Below are 24,139 nucleotides of genomic sequence, written 5' to 3' on the forward strand. Positions count from 1 at the left end.
ATGTGAATGGATATATATAGTGAAATGTTATTTACTTATTTTTATTATTATGATTTTCTTTGAATCACCTAGTCCACTCATAAGTGAGTATGTTGAAAATTTAATTTATCATTTTGAGTTGTGTAGAAAACTTAAGCCTATGAAAGAGGAGTGCCACTTCTATAAAACATAGATGGATCTTAGATAAGTCCCTAGGAGGTTAAGGATGATCCTTAGTAGGAAAGGTGATCAACGCCTAGGGGACTTCTTATATACGTAAATCCACGTGCATATGAGATTCTACATACAATTACTTTTTAAGGTTGTACTACTTCAAGAGGTACTAGAAGGGGTTATAGGGGTTTCCAACCAGATGAAACCATGTGTAGTTACTCCATGTATTCTTCCCTACTTGTAATTTTACCCACTAAATTATTTGTGAATATGTTATTTAGAGACACTTGAACACATCTCTAAAAACAAAATTAAAAATGATGTTGCTAGCTCCCCAAAAAAAGCTATTAAATTCATTAAAAATTAACAAGTAAAAAACCATAACTTCTACAGGATATATATTATAAAATATAATGAGTCAAAATTTGATTTTTCTTTTATAGATTTCATTCATTATGCCATCTCAAAATTTTGAAAATTTTATAGTCTAAAACTTGACTTAAAAAGGTTATAATGAAAATTCCAAGGTGACTTTTTCAAAACTGATTCCGCGATTAATCACATCTCTAAAAACAAAATTAAAAATGATGTTGCTAGCTCCCAAAAAAAGCTATTAAATTCATTAATAATTAACAAGTAAAAAACCATAACTTCTACAGGATATATATTATAAAATATAATGAGTCAAAATTTGATTTTTCTTTTATAGATTTCATTCATTATGCCATCTCAAAATTTTGAAAATTTTATAGTCTAAAACTTGACTTAAAAGGGTTATAGTGAAAATTCCAAGGTGACTTTTTCAAAACAAATTCTGGGATTAATCACAAGCCTTATCTTCCATAGACCATATCTTTAGAGGCGAAGTGAAAGAAAGCCTACAATTTTGATGACTTGTGTTATAATATTTCCTATCTCCATAAATTTTCATTGTTTGAAATCTCCCAAAAAGACAAATTATAGCTAAAATAAAGAGATGAATTGTTTTAAGCTAATTTCAAGATTAGTCACAAACCATAGGTTCCATAGGTTCCATAGGTTATATCTATGAATTATAGTTAACTATACATGAAATTTGTTATCACACATGTAGTTATCTATTTCACCTCTGTAACCTTCAAATTTTGTTATCCAAAAGTTACTAGAAAATAATTTATAGTGCAAATAAAAGTATGACTTGTTTGAGACTAATTTAAGGATTATCCATAAAGCCTAACTTCTGTAAGTTATATAGCCAAGACTATAGCAACCCAAAGCTTGAAATTTTAACCACATGTACATCAATATTTTTCTTTACACTTAACAAAATTTCACTATTTAAAACATTTTAGGAAAAATGTTATAGTGAAAATTCCAACATGTCTTCCTTGATTAGATAACCCCTAGGATTATATGCTCTTGATATGAAATGTTTGAACCAAACGCTTTGAATATGATAAGAATTCAATTATTACAGTGTATTTCGAGGGGAAAAATTCCATATACAATGAATGAAGTTTACCAAACAAGATTTGATAACCCTAAGACTAGCTCTCCTTGGTATATCTATAGGAGATAAAGGGTACAATTATAATGGAAGGTTACATTGAAAGATTTTAGCCAACCTAATAATCTAACAAATAAACAATGAATGTACTATGATCTTAAGATAAGGGGCCAAAAACCTTAATGTTGTGGCGGTCCTTTATTTAGCCAATTATCATTAGTCACTATCCAAGGCTAAGGTACTGTAGCAATTGCTCAATTATTAAATTTGCAAAATTAATTGTGCTTTGAATATAAATATTTACCTATTTTCTATAGTAAAAAAATAGATAATTAGATCATTTTTATTTTTATGCTATAGTAAATATTTACTTTTTAATTGTTTTATTAATGAAGAGAATCAAAGTCTTATTATTCAACAATGTCTACTAAATGGAAATGGGAAAAAACATCATAATAACAACAATAATAATAAATAAATAAACAAATGAGAAATAAATAAAATAAGATAAAATAAAATGGGAAAATGCTAAATAAAATAGAAATATCAAAATTAAATGACAATAAAACTAAAAAAGAAAAAAAAAAAACCTATAATTAATGGAAAAAGTTTTTTATAATGTTTTTTTATGAACTAAAGTGTCTACCAAAATCTATAATTATTTTTTTCGACAATGATGTGGTATTATGCATTCTATTATTTTTTTCTACAATGATGTGGTATTATGCATTCTTTTTTGTCTTTGACTCGCTATTATTTTGTCTTTGATCAATAATTTATGCCCCTTATCCATAGTTTAACATTGGGAATTCAAATTTTATTATTTATTATTTATTATTTATATTTATTTATTTGCAATGTGATTGGTTGAGGTCTTATTTTGGGTTGTTCAGTAACTTCAATTTCTATTAGTTACTATTTTTTTATTTTTATTTTATTTTTATTTTTTTCATTTTTCTCCATATTTTAAATTTAAAATAACTTATTATTATATTAAAAGCATATTTTAATAAATTTAATTATAAAAGAACTATGTATATTAATAAAAAATAAAACACATAAAAAATATAAATAAATAAATAAACATATATAATAAAGTGGATATATGTTAATACAAACAATATTATTTAATCATATATCTTAATTTTTAGCAATCACATTCAACAATATAATATTTTATTAGTTACTTTACTTTTAAAGTAATTTCTTTTTTTAATTAAACTATATTTCAACTAAATTACAAATACTAACTATTATACAATCCTTATTTTTTTAGATGTTAAATTATTCATTTTATATCAATTTTATTTCTTAAATATTTTTTTGATAGAATCATATTTACTTATCTACTTATTATTATTATTTAATTAAACTATTTTTCAACTAAATTACAAATACTAACCATTATATAACCTCAATTTTATTTTAGATCCCCAATTTTATTTTAGATGTTAAATTTTTTTTTGGATAGAATCACATTTACTTATTTACTTAATCATTTTTCAGAAAGAAAATCACGATGTAGGTTATATTGAGGAAATATAATAAGCTGTATACGTGAGAGGATAAGTTACTTAATCATATTAAATAAATAATTTTTTTTAATTGTGCACCATTTAGTATTCGAAGTTTTAAATGAAATTGCTAGTAAATTAAAACTCTTATATAATATAAATAGACAATATTGATCACTTAAAATTGATTGTTTTTATTTTCAGCAGAGAATTGTTTGTATATTATCGAAGTTATAAAATTTAGTTTTAATTTTTTGGAAGTAAATAGGAAGAGCATTCGTATATACCCCATGTGACGTCCTCCACGTAGTGGAATACGAAGTATATATGACTCCTGATCAAGTTATTTTTTTATTTAAAATATAAAAACGAATATGTACATTGTATCTCTTCACATTTTGACTCTCTGTCATATTGCTTGCTTAAATATAATTCTATTTAACTATATGATATTGTTTTTTAGATGAATTATTTTCTCATCAAGTTTTTGAGAATCCAGAAAATTTTATGAATCAGAAGTTTTGACTTATAGAATTGCTGCACCTGTAAAAATTATGGGAATCTTTGAAATTACTTGGTAAAACATACCAATAGCATTTATCATATGTACCTACTTCATAAGAGGTGTTATTGATGTGTTTTAACAAACCCAGTGTTTATTATAAGTGTTATCATCTATTGATATGCTTTGCATATGTTTTATTAAATATCAATATTAAATTTATTTGTTATTTCAACGCTTTAAGTTATTAAAAAAAAAATAATAAAATTTTTAATGGTTAGTTTAAAGTTTTATGATATTAAAAAAGTTAATAAATAAATGGTTGGTAGAATTAATTTATATTTTTAAATTTTAATTTATGCTTTTTTTTAATAATAAAGAAGAAGTTTAAAATTTATATGATTTAGATTTTTTTAATAATAATATATAATTTTGAGACCAATTGTAATAAAGAGAGTATTGTAGGAAGATGATAAATAAGTTATTGTGGAATTTATTAAAATAAATAAATAAAAGTTAAGAAATAGTATTAAAATATTAGTCAAATAGTTATATAGAAATGGTATAGTGAAAAAAAAAATAATAAATGTAATAAATTAAAATGATAGTAAATTTTTTTATAAAAGTGTTAACATGAAAATATAATAAATATATAAATAAAAATTAATAAGGGATTAGGTCTTAAAAAAGGGAGTATTGGATGGGGTAGTGAAAGGTTTGAAAGGAACATCGGGAAAAATATAGAAGAATTAGGAGGAAGAGAGAAATCATAAAAACATGAAAAAAGATAGACTACAAGAAAGGAAGGGTAACAAACATGACAACAAGAAAGGAAGAAAATAGAGAGAAGAGTAAAGAAAGAATTGGGGTGCAATGGGGTTAGATGTAATAAAGGAAATAAGAAGCAAGGTATAAAGAATAAGTGGAAAGGATTTTAATGAATAAGTAGATGGATAGTGGGTTTTCAAGATTGGCCAATTTTAGCCATCTTCGTGATTGGAATTATTAGGGTGTTTCTTAATTTCAAGATCTTCACGAATGATACAGGGCAAGTGATAAGGAGCCGGTGTGAGGATTTTTCTTGGTTCAAACAAATATTTTTTTTATAATTATGGGAGTGTTATGTGTTTAAAGTCTTAGAGATACAATTGTGAAATGGGTTAGCTATGTTCTCTTTAAGACAAGTTTTAATTGATCTACATTTTTTTCCAATATATGATTTACCACAAGAAAAGGGAATTCGGTTAATCCTTTGACTTAGCATAAAGTCAGATTTATTCTTTGTAGATCTTATTAGATTCTTAAGGGTCTCATGGGTTTAAAGGAGTCTTGATATTATTTCTAGATAAAGTATTTGAATATCACTAGCAAGACCATGGATATGAGGAAGAAAATAAGATTTGTAGGCCTGGTAAAAGAATGAGATATTTTGGTGCGCCCACTCTTGAACATCCTTTCGACTCGACAAGGAAATTGCCTTACTTGATCTGGTTGCGTTAGGGTTTTGCAGAAGCGCGTTCAGAAGCAGCAATGGCGGCAGCACTGGTTTTAGGTGGGGGTTGCCTCTCAGTCGCGGACATAGCCATCTTGACCGCGATTGACAATCTGGACATGATCGTCCTCTCATCCTGTGATAAGCTGATCCGCCTGTGGATCATAACCAGGAAGCCTGTGAAGCATGATATCCCTCGGCGTCGTCTGTTTGGCCAGATCGCGGCCACTTCCTCCGACGGCCAGCCCCCCTGTGGCTCTTGGGATGATAGATCATGCTTTCTGCTAGCCACACGAAGGTTGCCTCAAACGCCGTTTTCCTCTGGCGATCTCTGGGCACAATGAACCCCATGGGGTGGGAAGACTGTGGAATATCGCATCGAGGGGCGGCGAAGAGATGCAGAGATACGTCGCTCCAAGTGGGGGCCTCTCTTGCCCTTCTCCAAATTAGCAGCAAGGCAGGGGTTTGCATGATGCAAAGGCTCATTCGAACGATCCATAGATCTGCAGGCCCATCCTTAGCAGCGAATCAGGGCTGGAGCATTAGCTTCCATCTGCAGAAGCCTTTTCCTCCGCCACCGCCTTCAGTTCGTCAGGATACGGAAAACCCAAAAGATTCAAGCATGGCGTTGATCCAGAAAGCGTTTAAAAACTTCTCTGCCCCCTTTCAGGTTCAAATCTCATAGATCTCAGGCAAGACCATTCTGCAATGGGTCTCCCCTTCAGACCTGGTGTAGGATCTCAAGGTAAAACTGGAACACCGATTCGGGATCCCCTCTGCCCTTCAGAGACTTCTATTTTCAGGTAAACAACTTGATGATCCTCTTCCCCTCTCTTCTTACAGCATTAAAAACAATAGCTCTTTAGTGTTTTCCCTTCGCTTGAGAGGCGGCGCTGCAGGTCAATCTTCTTCTGCTCCTCCCTTCTCCTACAAAGCTGTTGTACACTCTGAGATTCCTTTTTCCCCTGAGGCTCCCAAACCCAAGCCTTTCCTGGTTGACAAGTTAGAGGAGGTTCCCTCTGTTGAGATCTCCCACCCTGGCCTTGCAGATTACCTTCAAAAATTTGCAGAAAGGGCCATCATCTGCAGATTCAACGGGCTTTGGCCACGCTCTAAGGACCTCTATGACTGGATCCATGACAACTGGACTCACCATTGCAAGGTCAGCTTCTGCTCAAAAGGATATTTTATAGTTCTGTTTGACAATCCTAAGCATTATGAACAGGCCTTAGAAGAAGGTCCTTGGTTTATGGGTACAACAGGACTCTTCTTAACTCCATGGTTCCCAGATTTTGACCCAGCAACTGCAGTCATCACCAAAGCGCCTGTCTGGATCAGAATTCCAAATTGACCAGCTCACCTGTGGCATTTAGCAGTCTATAGGTGTATAGGTAACACCTTGGGCTGCTTTTTAATGGGAGATTCTATGCGGGAACATCAAGGTCTCTACACATATGCCAGAATATGTGTGGAGCTAGACCTAAGCAAGGGTCTGCCAGATAAAATCAATCTTAAGATCAACGATTTTGTTTGGACCCAGAACCTGGACTACGAAAACACTGCCTTCCGTTGCCACCATTGTCACCTAACAGGGCACCTACAGAATTCTTGCCCATCGCTCCCTGCAAAAGCGAAAAAGGGCAACATTGCAAAGACCAAACCCAAACGTTGGGCCCCTTGTCCTCCACCGCCAGCAGTGAGCTCTGATTCCTCAAGTTCGGACGATGAAGAGAGTGATGCAGAACCGGACCAGGCGCCTCAATCGATGGATCCGCCCACTGATACTCCTGCGCACCCCTCTGTCTCAGCAATCTCCCAGAAACGCATCCATGAGACCTCCTCTTCTGAATCAGATAAGGAGATCCCCCTGACGAAAAATTCTAGTCTTCAAGTTGCTTTAGCTCATTCTCCCCAGGATGGCTGGATAAAAGTCAATAAAAAGAAAGGGAAAAAACATCGTGTTGAGAATTTTTCCCCTGTGGGGTAAAAGTCAGTCTTTGGTCTCAAGTTAACTGCTGTAGCTCTTTGTATGGTTCATTCCTTTTCCGGAACCGAGGTTGATAGTTTCATCATTTCCGGTCGACCGGTTTCTTGTCTCTCTTGATTGTACTATATTTTATTTAATACAAATAGTTTAATTTTACTGAGAAAAAAAAAAAAAGAATGAGATATTTTAGATCTAGAATTGAGGAATGAGTGAAATGCTCTCTTAATTTGGGTGATGGAATAACCATTAGATGTAATGGCCTTAATGAGGTGGGATTTTTCCTTTTCAAGGAGGTTGGGTGAAGATACACGAATGTCCCAAATAATGAGGGTCTTGAGAGCAATATATCTTTGGGCTATATGGTAGTGAGACTAAGCATGAATATACCTAATAAGGCGTGTATTTTTCCTATAGAATTGGTATGTGAGGGTACCATCGGGTTGATGAGAGATAACAACATCTAAAAAATGGAGACAATTATCGTTTTGAGTTTCTATAGTAAATTGGATGTCAAAAGAAATGTTGCTAAGGTGACGGAAGAAAGAATCCATAGAAGTTTGGTCTTCAATCCACACAACAAAGATCTCGTCAAGAAATTAAAACCAACATTTGGTCTTAAGATGGAAGTGGTTTAAGGTTATAGATTCAAAATGTTCCATAAAAATGTTAGAAACAATACTACATAAGGGTGACCCCATAGCTAAACCTTTAATTCATTCATAAAAGGTAACCATTAGGGAAATTTTGAGGTCTAAAATGAGCCTCCTAAGGAAATTATAAAATAATAATGGAAATAACAAAATAGGATTAGATTACATCATCAAATTTAGAGGGAAAAAAGACAAAACTATATTTTCAACTCGTATTTTCAACTTATCTCCCTATGGGTTTACTCAAATTGCGAGAAGAAACACTCGTTGGATGTAGAATTTGATTCCTCATCCAAGGAGTACCCATGTTGCACACTTTCGACGGACCCTGCTACACGAAAAATGAGAAATGCATGAAAAACTTGATTGCAATCACGTTTTTTCATGTATTTCTCATTTTTCGTGTAGTAGGGTCCATTGAAACTATGCAACATGGGTATTTCTTGGATGAAAATCTTGCATCCAACAAGTACTCCCACTCGAAATTTGAGTAAAAACTTAGGGAGATAAGTTGAAAATATGAGTTGAAAAAATAGTTTTATTATTTTTTAATCCTTTTACTTTTCTACTCCAAAAATGGTGAATCACCCCCCATGGTTGACATCATCATCTTGAAAAAGTGGAAATGAGGTATATTTTCACTGTGTTAGCAATTTCAAGGTGAATGAGTTTGAGGATAAGGTTAGGGGCTTTTGGAATAAGTATTTTGGTGAATGATGTAAAAAATCAAAACAAACCATGACATTATGTTCATCGAGGCTAAGAACACTCCCATAACACCTTATCCTTTCGACCAAGGCAAAATATTTTCATCTACTCCTTATTGCTCATATATCATTCATGAAATTCCCACTCTAATAATTTCAATTGGGAAGATGACCATAAAATTAACCAATCTTGGAAGCCCATTATCTATTGGCTTATTCGATAAACCCCTTCCCCTTATTCCTTATACCTCTCTTCTAATTTCCTTTCCTCCTCGCAATCCCCACCTTCCATTAGTTTTTCTTATTCCTTTCCTCTCCATTCATCTCTATAGTATTCCTTTAATGCTTTCATATTTTTTACCTTCCTTTCTTGTATGACCTAACTCCTCTCATCTTCCTTATTCCTCTCTATATCTTCATTATGTTCCTTTCAACCTTTTAGGTCCTCTTTTTGTTAGTTTATGTCTCCTTCAATTATTATTTATATATTTATTTTATTTATTATATTTTTTATTTAAACTCTTCCTTACAATTTTTTTTATCATCTTAATTTACTAAATTTGTTTTTTTGTTGTTGTGTGAATCAAAATTTTATTTTAGTTCAAATCCATGATACATCATGAGAGGATACACATCTCAAAACTATGGGCCTCATTCCTATCGGACTTGTTGGCCCAAAGATAAAAGCAAAACCACATTACAGACAAAGAGAGCGCACTACATAACCATAAGTAGATAACCCAAAATGACCAAAAGATTCCAAGAACCTAAAAACATCCAATCTTCATCACTAATCAGGAAAGAAATTCAGACTTGGGAAGCCTTGCATATTTCCTTGAGATGGAGGAGGGTATAAAGCATCATGGACTTGAGCTTCCATATGCTCCATTCCACTTTCCACCCACACTAGTCTTTCATGGATTCATTTTTTCTCTCGACACAGCGAAGCCATCCTGTCTATTTATGCTACTAGTTCTACTGGAGGTCATTCATCAATCTGATAACCTCGTTTTTGTCCTCGTGTCTGACCCGATCCATCTATTCCAAGAGTATTGTAATCTATTGAAGGTGTTTTTCTAAAGTATCGAAGAGAGGAGGCATTTCAATTTTTCCAAGAAAGTGTCTAATTGGTTGATCAACATGTTCTCCTAGGTCACGATTGGCTTCAGAGTGAATAACACCATGGACCCATGGTCCCATTCCCTAATGAACGTGACCTCACTATCGAAGCATAGAGAAAGCATATCCACAATTGCACTAGCTGCCTAGAATATACTAGGCTGCACCTAGTGCACCTCCCGAATGGTCACACTAGTCCCACCGCAAACACACCCTCAACCGCGCTCGTAGAGAAATGGCCAAGTTCCTACTATCCATGGCTACCCTCAACCGCGCTCGTAGAGAAATGGCCAAGTTCCTACTATCCATGGCTAGGGAAAAATTATATCCAAAAAAAAAATCCCTAGAGTCCATAAAACCCAAACTGTGACACAAGGATGACCACCCTCAATATACAAGAGCCACACCATAACCCACCTTTGATGCCCAGAATCTTACCCACAGAGCCAAAGACATGAGACACTCTCCACTTCCTATTAATAATTTTCCTGATGATTACCGAGCAAAATTCGACAAATCAACTTGACAGGTGAACCTTCCAACGAAGAAAACGTGAATTCCCCCTCTTTAATTCAGGATAGTTGTAGCTTACCAAGGTACTAGATCTTGAAGTGCACTACTAATTTCCCGATGTTCTGACTTTGCCCAACTGTTGGAATTCCAACCAAGTGGCTACAATACCACAAGAAATAGGAGGTTTCCCCTTCGAGCTCGGATCCCACACCTTCTCACATTGAGTCTCCCTACTGGCTTCCGATTTCGATCCCTTCTCCAAGTACTGTGGTAGCTGCAAGTATCATCGCAAGGCGTTGGGATGTCGGATTACGGCTACGAAGTGACCAAGTATCTCTATGCCACTTCCAACATCAATCTGCCTGGTCTTTTCCAAAAGCCTCGCGTGCAGAAGCTGTGGAGTACTCACGCCAACTGGATGGGCTTCATAGCTGTGGCCACGGACGAGGATGAGATCAAAAGGCTCGGACGACGAGATATCATGATCGCGTGGAGAGGAACGGTGACGAGTCTGGAGTGGATCGCGGACCTCATGGATTATCTGAGGCCTGCGGAATTGAACAACCCGCATCCCCATCCTGACGTGAAGGTGGAGGCGGGATTCCTGAATCTGTATACGGCCAGGGAACACGACTGCCGGTTTTGTAAAAGCAGCGCACGGGATCAAGTCCTCTCAAAGTTGAGGCGTCTGTTACAGAAATACAGAGGCGAGAAGTTGAGCATAACTATCATCGGTCACAGTCTTGGGAGCGCTCCGGCGATGCTGAGCGCGTACGACATCGCAGAGTTGGGATTGAACCGCTCGAGGAACAACGACCAGGCGGTATCTATTCCCATAGCGGTGTTCTCGTTCGCGGGGCCGAGTGTGGGTAACGCAGCATTCAAGGATCGATGTGAGGAGTTGGGACTCAAGTTTCTGAGAGTGGTGAAAGTGCACGACAGCGTGCCGAAGGTCCCGAGGATTCTATTCAACGAAAAGTTGCAGATGATGAACCAGTGGATCGATAAGCTTTCGTGGAGTTACTGTCATGCTGGGGTGGAGCTGGCTCTTGATCACATGCATTCTCCGTTCCTGCAACCCACGAATGATCCATCCTGCTTTCATAATCTGGAGGCGTATCTCCACCTGGTGGACGGATACCCTGGGCGAGGGCAGCGCTTCTATCTGTCTTCGCGCCGCGATCCGGCTCTGGTGAATAAGGCGTGCAATTTCCTGAAGGAATACTACCTAGTTCCTCCCTTCTGGTGGCAGGATGCAAACAATACGACGCAAACAAAGGACTGATCAAGAACTCCGAGGGTCAGTGGGTTCAGCCGGAGAGAATGAGAATCATCGAAGAGGAGTCGCATACATAGTAATGACATCACCGACATGACCATTGAGCATCTCTAATGTAGTGTCGTAGAGTCTATTTAACAATGAAACCATTTAGAAGCCTTATTAACTGCAAAATCCCCAATGATTCGGAAATCGTAAATACAATTACTTTCTGAAGCCATTGGTGAAAATTAAGGTTTCGTAACGCAGAGAGTGAACTTTCTCGAGGCTGTCATGCCGCGAATATATGGTGGTGTAGAGTCAAATTTAAAAGGGGAATTATGTAAATAGTAAAGTAGGAAGGGATAAATTCGTGATCATGTTAGCAAGATAAACTAAAATAGTACCATATTCCAATACAACAACTTATCGAATTTATATATATATATAATTCTTGTTATTAATGGCGGAAGGAGAAAAAGATAGAGGCTAGGGTTTCCTGGTTTTGTTTCATTTCTCATTGTCACGACCAAGATTCCAGCGCTATTTCATCCAATGAGCATGTATTATGGAGTTGAGCATGGATTCTCTTTCATCTTGTGAACAAAGTTGGGTTTTATTAGCAATGGATGTTATTAGAGGATTTTTCTCCTATACTTTTCTTTGGTCAATCATTCTCTGTGGGTTTATGTGGGTTTATTTCTTTGCGGCTCGGTTCTAGATCTAATCTTCTGCAGTTAGATCTAGATCTAATCTTCTACATTATTTCTCTGCAGTTGGGTCTCGACTCTTATGTTGTGTTTCATACTCTCCATTGTCTCACGCTGTGGGGTTATCAAAGGCAACAACCAATTTCATAGATGAACCACCTGTTCAATCTTCTGCGACTAGATCTAGATCTAATCTTCTGCCTTATTTCTCTGCGGTTGGGTTCTACGAGCAAGTAAAATATGGCTCCCAGCTTCGTGAAAATAGTTGTTGGCTCAGTTCCGTCCGCTTCTGGAGGGAAAGGTCAGTGAAGCCCCAGCTCCCACTATCCAGGTAGTCCAGGCCTCACTCGATAAGGCTTTGAAGTTTTTTGAAAGTGCCCTAATCAACCAGTTCAATGGTTTTTGGCCTTGGCTAATAGCTTTCCACAATTGGATCTCGGAGGTATGGAAGCCTGTCATTTTTGATGAAATTAATATCTACCCCTGTGCTAGGGGCTTCTTTATAGTAGATTTTGAAAATCCTAAAAGTAGACAATGTATTCTAGATTCTGGCCCTTGGTGTTGGGAAAACTCAGGCCTATTCATGAAGCCATGGAACCCATCACTTGATCCCTCAGCAATATTCATAACCTCAACACCAGTTTGGGTGAGATTTCCAAGCCTACCCTTGCATCTCTCGAATCTCTCCTTGCTAAAAGCCATTGGAAATGCAATTGAGAAATTTTACTGCCAGTGCCCAGAAATAGAGGAATATGCCAGAACCACCTATGCACGCATCTGTGTGGAAATGGAATTCAATGCTGGATTCCCAACTGAAATAAACCCAACAAGTAAAGACTATGTGTGGAACCAGAAACTCGATTATGAAAGTGTCCTTCTCAGATGTTGATCCTGCTTTGAGACAAGCCATCTAGCCAAAAAATGCCGAAAAGCCTCTCAGAAAAATTCTGCTAGAAAAAACCACCACAGATCTACATGGTGGGAAGGAGCACAAAAAGAACACTACACTATCATCAAAGAAGAATACTCTAGAGAAAAATATGAATAACAAGAAATCGGGCAAGAAAGAAACAACTCTCAAGACAAGTAGGGAGAAAGCCCCACCCAACAACAAAACAATGAACTCGACGACCCCTCAAGCATCAACAATTATGAGGATTCGAATATCGCACAAAATAAATCTTCATTTAATAGCAAAGCAGATCTCCTAGACCAAACTTCTTCTTCGACTATCTTCAAAAGGACGAACACAATAGATCGTGAAGCTAAGACACCAATGTCCCAAGAAACAGAAGAGATGAAGGAGATGCAAGATAAAGGAAGTTGGAAGACCGTAGAGAAAAAAAAGAAAGCTACAGCACCAATCTCACCAAGAAAGATGAGGAGCCAGACAATTAAAAACTAAGAAAATTATAGGTCCGATAGACCTATTTGGTCTCAGTGGACATTAACCACCATCATCATCATCATTATCAGCCAATATCATCTCAATGTCCTGATAAATTTTCTATTTTTCTTACATGCTAGTTTTTTTCCACGGTGTTAAATATTCATGTGATATGGTTGTGATCAAACAAAAGGGTGTCGTGGCCTATGGATTTTTCTATGCCCCTGTAAACTTCTCTCCCTTCTCACCGATTTGAAAAGTATTGAATACAATAGAGATGGGGTGACTCTATCTATTGTGGCTCCTCTTGAGGTCTCATGTTGTGGGGTTTTACTCAATCTGGCCCGAACTGAGACTTCTGCTCCAAAGACAGAGAACATTATGAAATATTGATTTCAAATTTTTATTAAAATTACCTATGGTAAGACTTCATCATTTTAGGTTCGAGAATATCTCACTATTTCTTCTCTCAAATTATTCATTCATAAAAAATGGAGCATGCCTGCATTCCTCCAAAGCTTAAAATTTGAAGGAAAGGTTTTGCAGGAACCATGTCAACTAAAATATTACGGAATTGTAAGAAATTCAAATAGCATACTAAACTGAAGGCTACATGGGGGCACTAATCAAGTCAATATTGCAAAAATTACCTTTGTTTCCTTGAAAGAAGCAATACAAGGGAAATCCTCCGCCCCGATAGATTAACATCAATATATCCCAAGCCCTTATATTGTAGAGCAAATGAAGAAAATTATTTCTATGGAGGTAAATCTCCTTGAGGTTTCATTTCTTTTCTCTATTCTTTAATCTAAGGTAGTAATTTGTAGATTTAATGACTTTTGATCAAAATATGAACCTTTAATTTAATGGATTTGCTCCTCATGGACTCCAAACTATGAAGTTTACCTTTACGCAAAAGATTTTTTGATAGTTCAATTTGAAACTCATAAGGGTTTAGATTATGCACTCAATGAAGGGTCTTGGTTTTGGGATAGAGGTGGGCTATTCATCACACCGTGGTTTCCTGATTTTTATGCTAACATGATGGTGGTTTCCACTATGCCGATTTGGGCTAGAATTCCAAACCTACCCCTTCCTTTTTGGCATCATAAATTCCTTGAGAATATAGGTAATATTGTGGGTAAATTTAAAAAAAGGATATGGAAAGAACGAAAAATGGAATCTTCACATTTGCCGAAATATGTGTGGGGATTGATTTGAGCAAAGGGATACTAAAGCATATAATTTTGAAACACAAAAACTTCCATTGGACATAAGTTTTTTATTATGGGAACATGGCATTTTGATGTCGTGCATGTTTTTAGACAAGACACTTACATAATACATGTCCACAAGTTAAGAAAAATCCTAAGAAGAAGAAGAGGCAGTCTAATAGGCCAAAAGGATGGTAATTCATGGAGAAATATCCTTCTGAGGATGAAAAAGAAGATATCAAGGAAAGCCACCCGAAAAAAAAAAAAAAAAATGAAAGATTTGGCCCAATAGGGTGATTAACTAAATATGGCTGATCTTACTCAATCGGACAAAGTCACCATGCAACAAAAAAGTATGGGTCTCGAGGTCTCGCTGATAATGGACAGATCTGGGGGCTCAAAAATATCTCATGTGTCTCAGAGCTCGGACTCAGTTAAATATGTCTCTCATGCGGGATGAGAATTGGTGTTGGTTCTTGTGGAACCAAATCTCGATAGTTGGTAAAAAATTCAAAAAAGGAAAAACTAAAAATAAAATATTAACATTAGTCACCAACCTTAATTTTCTCGCACTTTTTATGTCACTTGTTGGTTCATGCTTTGTGGTTTTTAGCCTTTAAAAGAACTCTTTTGTTTATTTTCATGTGCTTTCCAACTTCATTTTGTACTTTCTAATAAAAAAATCATGTTATTAATATTTAAAATGTTACATGTCAACTTCATATTAAAAATCTTAAAGAATCTATTAATGGAATAAGAAATATATATATATATATATATATATATATATATATATATATATATATATATATATATAATTCACATTCTACATGTAAAATCCATATTAGAAAATAAATGAATTACAAATCTCTTTAAAGAACCTATTAATGAAATAAAAATTATCTCTCTCTATATATATAATCCATATTAGAATTTTTCTTGTTATTAATATTTTTTTAATGTTATATATCAACTCCATATTAAAAATATAAGAAATTACACATATCTCTTACAATGAAAAGTGAAAATATAATGAAAATTTTAATTTAAATTACATTGTTTTTCTTCATATAAACTTGATATAAAACTATATTATTTAATATGGATTGTGAAATATTTTATTTATTGTTAATAGTAAAATATATTTTTGTTATTACTATATTTTATTTTAACTATCACATGCCAACTAAATATAGAATGAATTACACATCATGTGATATCAATTATATTATTTTTACATGACTTCTATCAACTCCATAATAAGTAGTGAATGAATTACATATTATTTTTCTTTACTTTCAATTACTTTGTCTCTATATAAAGTGGATGTAAAATTAAAGTGGAAATTGAAGCATTTTATTTATAGTCAACATTGATTTATTGATTTATTTTTGTTATTACTATTTTTTAATTTGTTTTTATAACTATTATTTTATCTCTTAAATATAATGCTAAATGCCAACATCTCCCAAATTCATACTAAGATATAGAGCATCTCGCAATACAAAAATAAGAAAACAATGTATTATAATATACAATAAATTATTTATTTTCATGCAATTTCAATGTAACTTTGCGACGACTAGGGTTTGGCCCTAGTCAACCACTCCCATCTCTTCTCCCTCTTATATAGACTTCCCTCGATGGCAGTGCCCATTTTTCTTATAGGAATGGTTCCTCCATTCATTTTTTATTCATGGCTTGGATTTCCCTCTCCAGCCTCATCATCTACTCTGACTCCCATTACAGTAGGTTGTCTAAAAGTGTCCTCTGCTTCGGGTAAAGGTACTCTCTCTTTTAAAGGTGTTGTTATCTTCGGATATAGTTCTCTTCCTCCCGTTCAAGAGGTCCATGAATCTTTTGCAATCACAAATTTGTTTCGGTGAGAAGCCATTAGTGATGTATTGTGTTTTTTGAAAAGAGATTTAGTTTGCAAATTCAATGGTCTTTGGCCTTGTTTAGTTGACCTTCATTCGTAGATCTCAGGGAATTGGAATCCCCTTCTCTCTGATGAACTTAATATTTATCATTTGCCTCGTTTGAGGTGGTTTTTTATAAGTTAAAAGAAAGGAACACCATTTTCAATAATGGTCCTTGGTTTTGGGGAAGTGTGGGGATTTTTATGTAGCCATGGGCCCCCTCCTTCAATCCTATTACAAATTCAATTTATTCTACTCCAATTTAGGTAAGAATTCAAAATCTACCTCGGCATCTCTGGAATCCATCTTAACATAAGGAAATTGGAGTCTTTCATTGTCGAAGCCCATAAAAATATATTTATGTCAACCCCATATCTACTCACATATGTGTGGAGATGAATTTGAGTAATATTTCTCTGATTGAACTGAATTTGACCAGCACATATTATTTGTGAGTTCAAAAGCTCAACTATGAGAACATTTCCTTTCAATTTCAAGAATTTTATGAGACATTGTGCATAGTTAAAAACTATTATAGAGCCATGAAAAATGCCAAGCATAGAGAAGCCAAAAAAATAGCCAAAGGCACAAATGGTGGGAAACACCCAAAGATAACACTACATAGTTTTCAAGGAAGAAGAATCCCATGATAAGGTAGAGGATAAGAAAGAGAAAAATATGGGCAAGAAGAAGTAGAAGTCATAAAGAATCCACCAGACCCAGCCTCAGAAGAAGAACTTGCTCAATAAATCCCAAGAACAATCCCTCCTCCCATGTTTCTTCAGAAAACAAGACTGGACAAGTAACTTCTTGGGTTGATCAAGCAGTTGAGGAAGAGCCACAAAGGATCCAAAAGGATGATGTTGCTAGTAGAGATCATGCTCAGTAGGGTGACCAAACAAATTCATCAGATAACTCGGGATGAACCTAAGTTGGAAAAAATGAAAACAATATCTTGCCAAGGAAAAACAGAAGCTAGTCAAAGTTAAAGTGATAATTAGATAAGAATGGGATGCAAACGTATTTGAATCTTAGGGGCATATGGAAAATATTTAGTTGGAATGTGGTTTTTTATTTTTTAGTTGAATCAGTATGCTCAATCTCAAATCCTCAAGGAATGGAGCTACGAGAGGCATTCATGTAACTTATTTCGTGGGTACCTATTGTGACCAAGTGAGGATTTCATATAAATTCCACTCATTTATATATATATATAAATAAATTATTTAAAATTAAGTTAGTTTATGTATAGATATTAAAGAGTAGGTAAAACATGTGTCATTGAGGTAAAATTTGAATTATCAAATAAATTATATAAAAAAAATAATGTCTTATAATATATAATAAATTATTTAAAATTAATTTAATTTATGTATGGATATTAATGATTAGGTACAACATCGGCCATTAATGTAAAATTTGAATTGTCAAATAAATTATATTAAAAGGTTTATAAATAGGGAGGAAAAAGAAGGAAGATTGGTATTGTCTTTTATTGATCACTAATAGAGTTGATTATATTGTTATTTTGAAGGATTTTTGGACATATCTATTCATTTTCACTGTATATGACTTCATGATATGCTAATTGAAATGATAGAACTGGATGGAAAAGCATAAGGTTTGGATGTTTCGTTAGTGATGCAAGGGCATTAGAGCTTCCAAGCCATCAATATTTTTGAAGAAAAAATACAAAAGGGGTTTCAATATTGTAAAGGAATTCTAATTCCTTAATTGTAAATATTCTTAGTTTCTTTTAATTATTATAGAATAGTTTTAGAAAAGCTATGGATAAGAGAGATTTTTTCCATAAGGCAAAAGAAAAGTTTCCTTGAAAAGAATGAGAGATTTATGGAATAAATCATGAGAGATTTAGTGAATAAATCATGAGAGCTTTAGGGAATAAATCATGGAGTGATTTATGGATTTACTAAAATCTAATTTTCTTGTAACTTTGTATTTAATCATTGTAAGCATGAGGGGAAAACTAATGGCCAAACGTATGTAGTATCAGGCCATAGAGAGTGAATGGAGAGAAATGAGAGATTTTTAGTGTATGTGTATGTACATATTTGATTTAATGAAATAGAGTTTCATATATTTGTGGTGCTCACGAATTGTCTTTGTATGAATGGAAGAATTTTAATTTGTGCATGCTCTAGAATTCACTATAAGTGAAGTAGAATTTTTATATGAAATACTTTTATAGAGAAAATTAAGAGCTTAATGATGAAGTGATTTGTCGTGTGATCTAGAGAAAGCGAATTTCTAGGAAAAGTCAAATTTTCCTGCATCAAGTGGTATGAGAGTTGGTACGCTCTTTGGAATTGAGGATTACAACCAGAATATGGACAACTTCCAACAAGTAGCAATTGGGTAGAAGTTGTCAGAGGGAAATTCCATAGTGAGTGTGGGTAGAATTTCCAAGAGAAGGTTCCAGATAAGGAATCGAGAATACCAACAAGCTAAGCATGGGAGGAAGCTTGGGGAGGTATTGGAAGTAGGTACATAGTTTTCTATAGAGAGGTTTGGTTATAGTTCACTTTTGAGCATGGAGAAGATCACAAATATAGAGAGAAGGATGACCACAGAAGTTCATTACAAAGGTTCAGGTGAAAGCCACAGCATAAGGAAGGAAGATGTTAAGGCAAATGACATCAAGAAGAAAACGAGTAATGAAGAGTTTAATAGGGAACTTGTTGAAATAAAAGCACAGTTGAATGTGCTTATGGAACTACTACAACAAGAAGTAGAAGATCATAAATGCAGATGGATTTTTAAGAAGAAATTTAAATGGTTGGTTAAGGAATTGTTTGCGAGAAAGATGCAAAAGGAGATGAGTCACATGATAAGAACCTTGTTTAAAGAAGGGGAAATAAAAGTTGTTGAGTATAAGGAGGAAAAAGTGCACTATTGTGAACTAGAGAAAGGGTTGTTTCTTGGTGAAGAAGAATATATAATAGTTGATGAGACCCAAGAATCTCATATTTATGAAAATAATGAATTTTATGTGAATGCAGGCATAAAAATTGAAGATGAGCATGAGGAGATAATTAAAGAAATAAAAGACAATATATTTCCTAATGATAGCGTTAAATCTCAAATAAAACATTCAAATTTAGTGTTTAATGATTTTGAGGAGGAGATGAGGTATTTAGAGGAATTGCTAGTAAGAGATGCATGTGAATGCATAGAGGTTGTAGGAATAGTTCAAGTTTATTTAGAGAAACATATTAGAGTGTCATACAACAAAAATATGGAGGAAGAAAGCATGCAACAAATGGAAGTTAACAACAAAAGATTTCAACAACCAATAATAAAGTTGGATGAAAAAATTAATGAGATTTGGATGTTGATGGACAGAGTGTCAAGACAGAGGTACCGTAGAAGGAGGAACAACCAAATCAAAGGAAGGTTGAAATTTAAAGTTTGGAAACCCGGAGAGACAAAGTAAACAAGAGTTGAAGAAGTCGAGCAACATCTTAATGAAGCGGATGAAAAATTACAAACTAAATTTTGGGATCGAGGAGGATTTAACAATTAATGACACATTACAAGGAGGTCATGAATAATTTTTTATACCTTGGGAGTGAGCATTAGAGCTTCCAAGTCATAAAGATTTTTGAAGAAAAGTTGTAAAAGTGGTTTCAATATTGTAAAGGAATTCTATTTCCTTAATTCTAAATATTCTTAGTTTCTTTTAATTATTTTAGAATAGCTTTATAAAAGCAATGGATAAGAGAGATTTTTTCCATAAGGAAAAAGAAAAATTTCCCTGAAAAGAATGAGAGATTTATGGAATAAATCATGAGAGCTTTAAGGAATTTATGGATTTACTAAAATCTAATTTTCTTGTAACTTTGTATTTAATCATTGTAAGCATGAGGTGAAAAATAATGGCCAAACATATGTAGTATCAGGCCATAAAGAGTGAATGGAGAGAAATTAGAGTTTTCTGAGTTTATATGTATTACATATTTGATTTAATGAAATTGAGTTTCATATATTTGTGGTGCTCACGAATTGTCTTTGTATGAATGGAAGAATTTTAATTTGTGCATGCTCTAGAATTCACTGTAAATGAAGTGGAATTTTTATATGAAATAATTTTGCAAAAAAAATTAAGATCTTGATGATGAAGTGATTTGTCGTGTGATCTAAAGAACACAAATTTCTAGGAAAAGTCAAATTTTGCTGCATCAATTAGGCTCAAGGATCCATATAGCATCGTACAACTCATCAACTTGTGTAATGAATTTTGGAATATTTTCTAGCATCTCTGCCAACACCTTGGAACCCAAGAAGTATGAGGAAACTACACGCCAAGGAGAAATAAATGAATAATATTTTTTTGGAGATGATGGTGAAGAGAGACCCTATAATGTTAGTTTTGGAAAATCTAATGTTGTTGCTAGTTTGTCAAGGAGTAACAAACCTTCTTGTAAAAGAGGACAACAAAAAGAAAAAGGACTTACTGACATGGAAGTAGATAGTGCAAAAATCCCTGACTCTGTAGCATTACATCTTGCAGAAAGTAAGAGAATACTTTAAGAATTGGCTACAATGGAGCTAACCATTTTTGAAGAGCAATAATTAACAATTCATAATACTCACTATGATGAGGCTAGTAAGGAGATACAAATTGAAGAGGTGCATGTTAAAAAAAAAAAAAGTTGATAAAGAAATGGAAGTTTGAGGTAGATGTATCAGGAGTTGGTCCTATTGAACTTCTTAAATTACATATAACACAAGGGATTCCTTTACTCATTTTATCATGTCTAGTAAGATATCAAAAATATGTGTCTAAAAAGGAAAATTAGTGAGCTTGAAGAAGTTCTCAATGGTAGACCTTTGTTCATGCTTGCTTTGACTATTATAGCCCAAGAAACTGCACCACTAGTCACACTTATCACACTAAATAAACTTTAGAAATTAACTAAATTATTGAATCGTATTAAGACCTATGTTGTAGAAAATATTAATAAGTGACAATGTATTATTGAAAAAACATGGGAGATATTTTTAAGAGAAATCTCTCTTAGGGAATTTCTTATTTTACAAAAACTGAAACATGATTAACCATTTACAAAAAATTATTTAATAAAAATCATTACTAAAATTTCTACTTTAGTGCTTCCCAAAAAACTCAATAAGGATTTTTATTGGGAAGCAAATAAAATAGATCAAAGTAAGATAGTCTCCCATAATCAAGATGTTAAAAGACATTATTTGGGATGTTCAAGGCCCAAGAATAGTTTAAAACTCGATGTTAATTCCAGAAAATATGTTACAAGAATATTTAAGGGTTATTAAGACATCATGGGGTTATGAGTTTAACAATTTTACATATTTTCACGGAGGGAAGGAAATGGTTAATTACATTTTCCAACGAAAATGAAAACCAATTTTCAAGCATTGAATAGTGAAACCTCAGCTTCAACGGAAATTGAAAAGGAAATATGTGTATTAATGACCAAAAAAAATATAACCATTACACCAATGAAAATGTATATGCCTTGATTAAGAGATTGTAAATCTTGAATAACTATTTCAATAGTTACACTAACAAATATATGAAGCCAAATGTATACCCCAACATTTGATGCTACGAAAAGATAGATGATTTATAATACAGGTCATCCTTCTGGAATTTTATGGGTGTTCTGTATTTATTATATATATGAAAATTTATATGAAATTGCTATTAATTGAAAACTCTTATAGTTTAATGTAAGTAGAGAATATTTATCACTTAAGACTAATTTTTGTTTGGATATTGTTAAAGTTGTAATTTTTTCTTATAATTTATTGAAGTAAATAGAAAGAGCATTCGATTTGGTTGTACAACCGTCACATGTGACGTTAATATTCTTATACGACATACTTTACATCCAGGTGCCAGTTCATATATCCCACATGTGACGTGTAAGGGAATACGATGTATACCTGATATTCTAAAATATAAAATACGAATATGTACATTGTATTTCTTCACATTTTGATTCTGTTATATTGCTTGTTTAAATATATCTATATTTAAGTATATGATAAAAATTAATTCTCACAGTTTTGAGAATCAAGAATATATCAAGATAAATTTATGAATCAAAAGTTTTAAATTATAAGAATGTTACACCTATAAAATCTTTGAAATGACTTAGTAAAACATATCAATAACATTTATTATATGTACCCACTAATATAAATACTAAATTCTAATATGTTTTATTAAATATCAATCTTAAATATAATTGTTATTTCAAAGTTTTAAGTTATCAAAAAAAATATGTTGTAGGTGGTATTGATTTATATTTTAAAATTTTAATTTATGTTATATGATTTAGATATTTTTTTTAATAATAATATTAAAAATTTAGTCAAATTGCAATAAAAAGGGTATTCCATATAAAGACTATAGAGTAAATAAAATAGGGTAATTATTGTAGAATTTATTAAAATAAATAAATAAAATTTAAGAAATATTATTAAAGCACGAGCTAAATAAATATTTAGAAATATTACAGTGAATGCAAGTTTATTAAATTAAATAAATTAAGATGATAATAAACTTTTTTTATAGAAATTTGAAATTGGTAAATATAATAAACAGATAAATAAAATTAAATGAAGATTAGGGTAGAAAAAAAGAAGTGAAATGTTTGAAAGGAATATAGAGGAACTCAAAGGAAAAGATATGTTATAAAAATGTGAAAAAACAATAGACTACAAGAAAGGAAGAGTGCATAGATCAAAAGAAGAAAGGAAGATAATAGAGAGGCATGGAGATGAAAGTAAAGAAAAGAAGTAGGGTGTGATGGGTTGGGTGTAATAAAGGAAATTAGAGGCAAGGTATAAATAACAAGGGGTAGGGATTTCTTGAATAAGTCGATGGATAGTGGTTATCCAAGATTAGGTAAGTTTATAGCCATCTTCTTGATTGAAACTATTAGGGTGTTTCTTGATTTCAAGTGCTTCACCACTGAGATAGGGGGAGTAATAAAGAGTAGATGTGAGGATTTAGTTGGGTCAAAACATTTTTTTTTTTGTAAATGAGGTAGTATTTGCATTTATTGTAGAGATGGAATTACAAAATGTGTTAGATATGTTCTCTTTAAGACAGATTTTAATTGATCTACATGTTTTTCCAATATATGATTTGCCACATGAGTAGGGAATTTGGTTAATCCCTTGACTTAGCATAAGGTCAGATTTATCCTTAATAGATCTTATTTGATTCTTAAGGGTCATATGGGTTTGAAAGGAGTCTTTATATTGTTTCTAGATAATATTTTTGAAATATGATTAGTAACCCCATGTATATAAGCAAGATAAATAAGATCTATAGGCTAGGTAACAGAATGAGATCATTTGGATCTAGAATTGAGGAATTATTGAAATGCTCTCTTAATTTGGGTGGTGGAATAACCATTAGATCTAAGGGCCCGAATGAGGTGGTATTTTCCACTTTTAAGGAGATGGGGTGAAGAGACTCGAATGTCACAAGTAACGAGGGCCTTGAGAACAATAT

General features: G+C 33.4%; 1 pseudogene; it reads left to right on the forward strand.

The window, feature by feature from the left end:
* Window positions 1–6,561: 6,561 nt before the first annotated feature.
* LOC149264496 (phospholipase A1-Igamma1, chloroplastic-like) overlaps window positions 6,562–24,139 on the forward strand; it is a 75,055-nt pseudogene continuing 57,477 nt past the window's right edge.

This window comes from Pinus tabuliformis, chromosome 6, assembly GCF_031772625.1.
Source record: "Pinus tabuliformis cultivar Carrire ecotype Pingquan chromosome 6, CPIR1, whole genome shotgun sequence".
Lineage (NCBI taxonomy): Eukaryota > Viridiplantae > Streptophyta > Pinopsida > Pinales > Pinaceae > Pinus > Pinus tabuliformis.